Here is an 8,718-nt window from a genome sequence, read left to right as displayed (position 1 = left end):
CAGCTTGAGTTGATGGTTATGTTAGGCCCTTGCTCTCTTGGGGTTAGTTTCACTTCTGATTAGGAAATTTTTCAATCACCCAATGTTCATCATCACTCATTTGTATGCATTGAAGATCAATCTCACACACAGATCATGCTTCCTCCACTCGAACTGCATGATCCCATCGCTCATGCATTGGAGGAATCTTACATTACAAGCACACATGCACGACGCAAGTTGTCTTTGTTTCTTTCATTTTCTTGCATGTCATAGTCAACAGTGTGCGTATGCTTCAAAACTGCACGTAGTGTCGCACAGCATCGTGACAATTCCATGGACCACATGTCATGCACATACACTCACTTATGTCTCGTGGACACTTTTAAACATGAAGTGTGTTTGTCTTCATTGTTATGTCTTTCTTGCTTGCTGGTCTGCACAACTAGGTTGCTCACAGACCAAGCCCTTACCATCATGGGTCAACCAATGCGTCGATAGCTGCATTGGAAATATCACTTCACATGATCAGGCCCATGCACTGTTAGCTTAGGAGTAGGAGTAGTGTTTTCTTTTAGTTGGTTTGTTTGCATGCTTTTCTGCTTACTTGTTTTGTTTTGTTTGTTTGTCTAATTGCTTGTTTGCTTATTCACTTTTCTTTCACCTTTTCTTCTACTTCCACTTTGCTTTGTTGTTTGTTTTCTTGTTTTGTTTCTAGATTAGTTTCGCATGAAACCATATGTGACTCTTGAGACAAGATGGGTAAAGTACAAGAGGCCTTGTACTTCTATCACTACTTGGTTATCTATCATCCTACCTCTATATGAAAAACTTGTTATCTTTAGTCCATGATACGTCAAAGGAAAATACGTATTGTTCAAAGCGAACCTTGGTGAAATCACAATGCATGCATTCTAACTAGTGTCACTTACTCTAGTCGGTTATTTTTGGGTTAACCCTTGTCAGCTGAGTCAAGTAGAGTAAGTTGAAGGCTAAAACCTTAACAAGCACGTCAGAGTTATATAATAAGCTACTTCTCCAAAGTAACAACCTCTTCTACTCTCAATAAGCTGGGATCCTTCTTTTGCCTCTAAAATGAATAAGTGTTATTCACATTTATGAAAAAAATGAAAAGTGAAAATGAAAAAAATGAAAAATGAATAAGGCGAAAGAAGAGAAAGACTTCCTGGGCAGAGAGGTGATGCAAGTAACTCCGTCAGGGTACTAACCAGGATCGTTGGCAGTGGAGTGATGCTTGTGTTCCTGGGTGACTCCGCCAGGGTATTTTCTAGGCCTACTGGCAGCAGAGCAACACCAGAGATGAAACTAAGACTCTGACAACTATACTTCTTGTGCACCAATATACCCCTCAACCCCAATCAAAACAACTGTGTTTCCTTGGCTTGGAGTGTGTGGCAATCGACCAAGAGATTGGTAGATGCTACATCTTACAATTAGGCTAGTGTGAAACCAAGACGAACTAAGAATTGAACAATACGTCTAGAGGTGTTAGACTTATTTTTCAAGAACAAGGTCCATTCAGAGAGTTCGAGTCCTACTAGTGTGTCGCCAAGTGTTGTAGCGGATACAACCACCCTCCAAAATTTTTCCTTAGCTTCGTTTTGGAGCCTCCCGACCAACCTTTCACAACAATATGTCTTGCTTCGTCATGTACACAAGCTTCAGTGATTTTCTTGCGGAAAGGTAGCCTGTCTATCAGAGCTTGATGCATTCCCCTCCTAGGATGTTTCTCTGAACTTGGTCCATCTGCTGGCTAAGCAGCTCCTTCAAGAAATTTCGCAATTCTAGATGGCAACCATCCTTCCCTCTAGAAATTGCACAATTTAGTTTGGCAGCTTGCTGGGCTCCAGGATTGCACAAATTTTCCAGTCAAGCTTCATCCAGAAAATTGTGCAATTCCTCCTCACAGGGATGCTCAGCCCAGGAATTGCGCAATATTTGGCAGTAGTTATTTGATCTGCCTAGAAATTGTGCAAATCTCTTGGGTAGCCATCTCAGCTCCTTTCCAGAAATGCGCATTTTCTCCCAACAGTTGATCAGCCCCTTGCATATGCGGTTGGGTTGACCAGTTCCACCCGGGACCAAGGAAACTTGACTTGCATGCATGGATTTCTTTTTCCTGGAATAGAAAAAGGCAACATGCAAAAAGAATCCCTTGATTCAAGGAGATATTTTTAGCAGCTGGAGGACACATGCAAATATCGTTTTAGAATCTTTCCTCCAAGTGTCGCATTTTCCTAGATTTGTGGCATGTGTGTCATGAGCTCCAAACTTATTTATTCGACACTTCAAAGCTCATTTGCTCACATTGATCTTGGATCTCTGACATCCCACAACACATCCAGGACTCTTTGACACATCCAGCTCAGCAATTCACGAGTAAGTGGCCTCAACTTGTATTTTACAGCATTTTTGTCACTTTTTGTGTTTCTGCTTGTGTGAGTGATGTTTGGTTGATTTCTTTCAACATTTGTTGTTGTTTACATGCATACTATCTTTTACTAGCATCATTTCAGTTTTCGTTTCTATCTCAGTGTTGTCACATGCATGAAATTGCTTTACATAAAGGGTCGTCGATTCGACGACTTGCTTCACCCACATGCATGTCATTCTGTTTTCTGAATCTTTCATTCACTAGTTTCATGCATGATTATTTACTTCTGCTTACACTCAATATCGCCATGCATTCACTTTCACATTTTCTTTCAATTGCCCATCGGCGGGTATGAGCAACCTTAGCCTAGACTCTACCTCACCAAGACAGCGTTGCGCAATCCTAAGAGGTAAGGCTCTGCCTTCCTCTCCAGAAATGTGCATTTTTGCCCAACAGTTGTTCCCTATGCCTACTTTGCACAATTCTGAGGGACAGTGGCTGTTGGCCCAAAAAATTGCACAATGCAGTCACTGAGCCTGCAGCCATTTCCAGCTTAAATTACGCATTCTGCAATTCCAGCAGTTAGCAGTCAGCCTGGATTGCACATTGTGCAATTCCAACAGCTAGCCATGCCTCCCAGACAGCCCAGACTTCCTTTTGCATAGTTCTGGCAGCCAGTCACTCAGCCTCCCAAAAGAAATTGCACAACCCCTACCAGTCTTTCCCCAGGTATGTGTTATGTCATTCCTCCAATTTCCTTTGGTTTTCACTGACAGATTTCTTACCATACATGTCACTTTGTCTCTAGATCTCACGGGTGTTCATCCACCTCTTGATAGTTCTGGATCAATGGCCTCCAAGAGAACAAGATCAAAGGACAATGATGGAAGTGCAACTGGAGTAGCAGTTGAGCGAGTGTCCACAAGTCTATAGATTTATGAAGATACCAAGCTAATTTTAGACAAGGACATCAAACTGAAATGGTAAGAGGTCAATGATGGATTTACTGGCACATTTGGGGAAGAGCTTGAAGACCGCCAAGTATACATGAACATTCACAAGTCTAGCTTGTACTGGATTGCATTCATATATCCCTTATTCCCATGCGTGGACATGATACACTGGATCATCTCATACACTGATCCCGAGACAATGACCTTGAGCAGTGTCAATGGGACGAGGATTGCAACCTTTAGGGTAGAGTATTATGATGAGATGTATCAAATGTTGGAGCCCATAACTATCATGGAGACTCCCTTCAGCTTACCCAGCAACAATGCTAACTCCAGAGACATTCTGAAGAACTGGGTAAAGGAGTTGGCTAGATTTAGGATGACACCCAACCAGATCTACAAGACGAAGATACTACAGAAGGCGTATCAATATTTGGTCATTTTTGTATGTTGGCTGTATGGCCAAGAAAGCACAGAAACCTTCCCATAGTGTTGGGTGATCGCATTGGACCAACTGGCCAGAGAGGGCAAACCATGCAACTGGTCTGACATGTTGGCTCATTAGCTGAAGGAACAGGTAAAGACGGCTCGACAACTGCCCAAAGGTATGCAAGAAGAAATCTACATGTCCACCTACATATTGGATGCAGTCTGTTCCTGACAGGAGTTCCCAGGCTTGAAGTGGGCATGGTCACTAGTGGAGACTGTTGTGAACACTTATTGTAAGATGTTGTCTGAATGCAGCTTCAGAGGAGTTATCACACAATTGTCCGATCATTTTGTCACCCTGGTTTAAAAGATGATATTCAAACAGGATCCACCCTACATGTCAATGGAAGTAATGGAGGCACTCATAGACATAGCTGATTGGTATGCCTCACGGTCTGGCACCTTCATACAAATGTACAGTGTGGAGAAGCCTTCGCATGTTCTACCGAAGTTTTCCTTGGATTTTCTCATCATGCAGGAAGTATCATATCACATCTCAGTGGGATTGACAGCTAGGCTGCATAAGAAGAAGAAGGAACCTTGGCCCACTCTTCGACTGCGCATTGGGTCAAATGAGATCCAAATTTTCAAGCATGTGGATTTTGAATCATAGAAGATGAATAAGTATCCATTCGACCTCTAGAGTTACAATCTGTATGACCCACATTTTCTTATGAAAGATCACTACACGAGAGTACAATTCAACTAGATCCATGGGGCATTTCATTGTGTAGAGGAGGACCCATGGAGATATTTCTACAGTTTCTCCAGACCCAATGAACAGGTTGGCTTCAATGTGGAGTAGTTAGTGAAGCAATGTGAAGCAGCATCCCAGAGGGCACCATAAGCAAAAACAGTAGTAGAGGTGAACATACCAGTGCGCGATAAGGGCAAGAGGAATATTTTTTATCACATGGAGGAAGAGAAAAGCTGCAAGTTCTGAGCAGATCCACTTATAGAGAAAGCAACTATGGCTATAGAGGTGAAGAGACAACAGCGTGATAAGTGAATCGTGCAAAGGCAGAGGGAGAAACAGAGAATGGAGGAAACAGAGAAGGAATTGCATGAGTTGAAGGAGCAACTCCGAAAGGAACAAGAGCTGCACAAACAGGAGAGGGAAGCACAATAGGAACAGGTATAGCAGGGTGTTACACAAAATATTGTCACCATGACTTTCTGCAGTCAGTGTGAGTCTATCACCACTCATACTGTCCTCCTTTGCAAGTCTCAAACCTCAGCTCTTCATGTCAAGCCTTAAAAATGAGAGAAAGTCTTTGAAAATCTCTAAAACTCTGGTTCTGTAATTTCTCTTACCATTACCTGCAGTCCCGCACCCCTTGGTCATGTTACCTGTGGACCTGCCCACTCTGTCTCTAAAGGAGTGGGTGCGGACCCCTGTAAAAATCAAAAAGGTGCAAGTTTATTCTTAAAAACTCACTTTGGGTTAATTCTGGACACTTCTAGAAGGAATCTTGACGTGGTTGGTTCGCTCCTAGGTGGTTCATGCATCCCATAACTAAAGGATCTAACCCCTGGATGAGAGGAGCTTATCCCTTAGAAGGAGGACTCTATCCCTTTGAAGTTGGACCTGGTAACTTCCCTCCTTTGCACTATAAATTGAGGCATTGGGCTAGTTGCTAGGAAGGTTGAAAGCTGAACATTTTTTAGGGTAAATGTTGTTGGAATTTAGACTTCCTACTTGAGCTTGAGAGGAGAGATTACATACCTTTTGGCTTCTTTGGGAAGAGAGTGAAACTTGTCAAAGTAGAGGAGATTCTTGCTAGACCCTGGGAGGAGCTTGTACAACATCAAGGCACCAAGGTTGTAAAGTTCTTCTTTGTTTAAAGTTAATACAATCAGATTCATTTTTCTCAATAAATTGTCTTCTATGGTTTATTTCATGAATTCCTTGATCATCATGATAAATATGGTTTATTATATTGGTTGTGCAGGTGTTATTTGATGTGTGCATGTTTGTGTTTGCAGGTTCTTTAAAAATGAGCTCATTTCGACGAACGGAGCGTGGCTTCCACAAACTAGCACTGGACTTGAGGTAGGGTCTGAAACATCTCTTGGCTTTTATTTATAAATTGCATATTTAGAGAAAGATAGAATTTGTTTGGTTTGATTGTCGCTGGATATCATTAGATACTAGGGAGATCGGTCTTATCCATAAGAACGAATTATCCGCCTGACAAAATGGCGACTCCACTGGGGACTTGAATTTTTGGTTTTTGCCTTTGCGTTTACTTTGACTTGAGAAACTGTTTCTCTGTTTCTAGTTTTTGCTTGATGTGTGTGGGATTGGGTAGGTTCCTTAGATTTTGAATTATTTTTTGTTTTTTCATGCTTTTGGAAGAGGACCGCAAGTTCTGGTTGTAACATAGTGCGGACATCCCCGCACTTTTGCTTTACACACAGAGCAGTACTGCACCTAGTTATATTGGGGGCCTTTGACCCTGTCAAAATTTTGAAAAACTTAAAATTTCCTCATTCCGTTAAGCCTAGGATTTGTTTATATGTTTTAGCCTCTACCCAGATCTGCACGTGACTTGTCAGAAACTTTTCGTAGGTTAATTCCATTGGCATTTAGGTTTTAGGTGAATTTCTAGAAGTTTTGTGTACCTGGCTTGATTTTTCGTTTGGTCTTTGTAGTAACTCAGAACTTAGAAACCTTAGATCACCCTGGTTTTCACTGGTCTTCTTTATGAGTCTGACCGATTTGTAAAAACTGCCTTTGGTTAGGAATACATCTCGTTTTTCTCTTTGCGAAGCTTCGAAAGAACTTGTGTTGAAAGTTTTGGATTTCATTTTTTAAAAAAGAAAACAAAAGCTGGTTGTTTTTTGATTAATTTGATATTCTGAACAAGTTAGTCCTTAGTTTGCTGATAACTAAGTAAAACATCCTTGAAAAGAAATTTTGTAAGCTTTTACTTCGATTAGTTTTTTAGAATTTATAGATCTCACGATTATATTTTTTAATAGTTTTGAGTGTTTTATAAAAAATTAAAAAAAAAATCTCTTTTGAAAAGTTTGTTTTCTGTAGTTTTTTATTGTTGAAGAAAAAAGGATTTTTTCGTGAGCATAATTACTAGTCTCATTTTTTAGTTTATTGAAAAAGACAGAAAAGTTTTCTTTTCAATTGTTTGTTAAGGAAAGATTTGTTTTTCAAGCAATTGCATTCTCAACTCTTTCTTTAGCTAGAAATTCATTGAAGAAAAAGGATTGTTTATCATATTAAGTGCATTTTTAGTGTTTTGGAGTCGAGTCTTCACACCATAAAGTTTCATCTCCACACCTTTTGACTTAAGAAACAACCATAAAAATACTGCTTAAAGTAAAATCTATCTAGCAATCTTTTTATTTCTAGGGCTCTTTATCACCAACATAGCTTAGGCTAGTATCTTGGAGTAGGGAGTAATTAACTCTCCAAGATAGTAAAAACAAACAAGTAGCTGTATCTTGCGGTAGAAGATAAATTCCAATTGTTACATCTATGCTCTAGGAAGCTCCTCTTAAAGGAGTCAAGCACGAGATCGTATCCGAACCAGTGGGGTAATCAATCCTTCCTCATTGGGAACGATAGAAGATATACACGTATTAAAAATGGTAAACCTCAGATTAACCATTGTCGAGGAGCCTGGGATCACTTGTTGGTAAACCTTGGATTATGTCAAGGAGCCTTCAAGGGGATTGAGCTTGCTACTCTGCCCTTGCGTGTGTATCGGATCACAGACGGTTCCCCCGGGTATATTTGTTTCCGTTGGTAACCATAGTGACCATAATCTATAGGATTCTTTCCTAAGGTGACTGTGGAGGGAAGATCCCACTGTACCTGGAGCCGACGTCGACTAGACTCACTTGGATTTTCTGGGGGTTCTCTTCACTCGAGATGGTTTAGTGGAGAAACTTGTGCCAGTCTATTAATTAAGTAGGTTGTCGGGGTAACTGTTCCAACCACCATTTCTATATTGAACTCTGCGATGTTGGATTTCATCACCAACTAATGTTTTCGGTATGGAAAGTTACTGTTTGTGTGTGGTTTGACCTCCTATATTCTTTAGGTGTGTGATTCAAAATTGTTTGGTTCTTTAGAGACTTTAGGTGGTTTTCATTGAGATTTTTCTTTGTTTGTGTGTGAAGTAATTAAAATATTTAATCGTGGCTGAATTACCGAGACAGCCCCGTAGACTTCAGGGCCAACCTCCTGAGTTTTCACCAAGCCAGCTTGAAGGGCTACGAGCCCTTGTAACTCCTAGTGACAGTAGAGTTGGGTCACCGGAAGAAGGAGAGTCTTCTTTGGTTGTACATCCTGATTATCAAGTTCAAGCACCAGAGTATATTATTGAACCTGTTTCATTTTCCGAAGTTACTGGTAGTTTTTCTTCTACTAGTGAATTAGCCAAGGAACCTGAAATTTCTAAACCTGCTGCTACTCCATCATCAAGATTTGCATCTCCAACTTCCAGTGGTCCTGGTTCACCCAAGGTAGTAAGAGTCATTACCCAAAAACTTCCTTCTGGACTTATTGTTATTGAAGAACTTGTTACTCTGGAGGAAGGTATACCTATGCCTGAAAATCAACCAGCTATAGAACTTAGGGAGCGTGAATCAATCTTTTACAGTCCACCTAGGAGGGACGCTTGGTATCTTTCATTGGACAATTTTTTGGAAAACCCGGGACTAAGTTTTTCACCACCTCGCATTCCTTTTCATCCAACACCTAGGGGTTATTATCCTCCTTTGAATATGTCGAGACAGTCATCCATGTTTTCTCAATCTCCAAAAACATTTTTATATGGCAGTCCTTCTGTTCCCTCTCGGTATCAGTCACTTACTGGTACTTTTTCGGGAGCATCTCCTCAACCTGTTGAACAAGGGTTATTAACTAGTAATAACGGA

This window comes from Pinus tabuliformis, chromosome 5_1 (genome assembly GCF_031772625.1).
Source record: "Pinus tabuliformis cultivar Carrire ecotype Pingquan chromosome 5_1, CPIR1, whole genome shotgun sequence".
Lineage (NCBI taxonomy): Eukaryota > Viridiplantae > Streptophyta > Pinopsida > Pinales > Pinaceae > Pinus > Pinus tabuliformis.
This window is presented reverse-complemented; position numbering follows the sequence as displayed.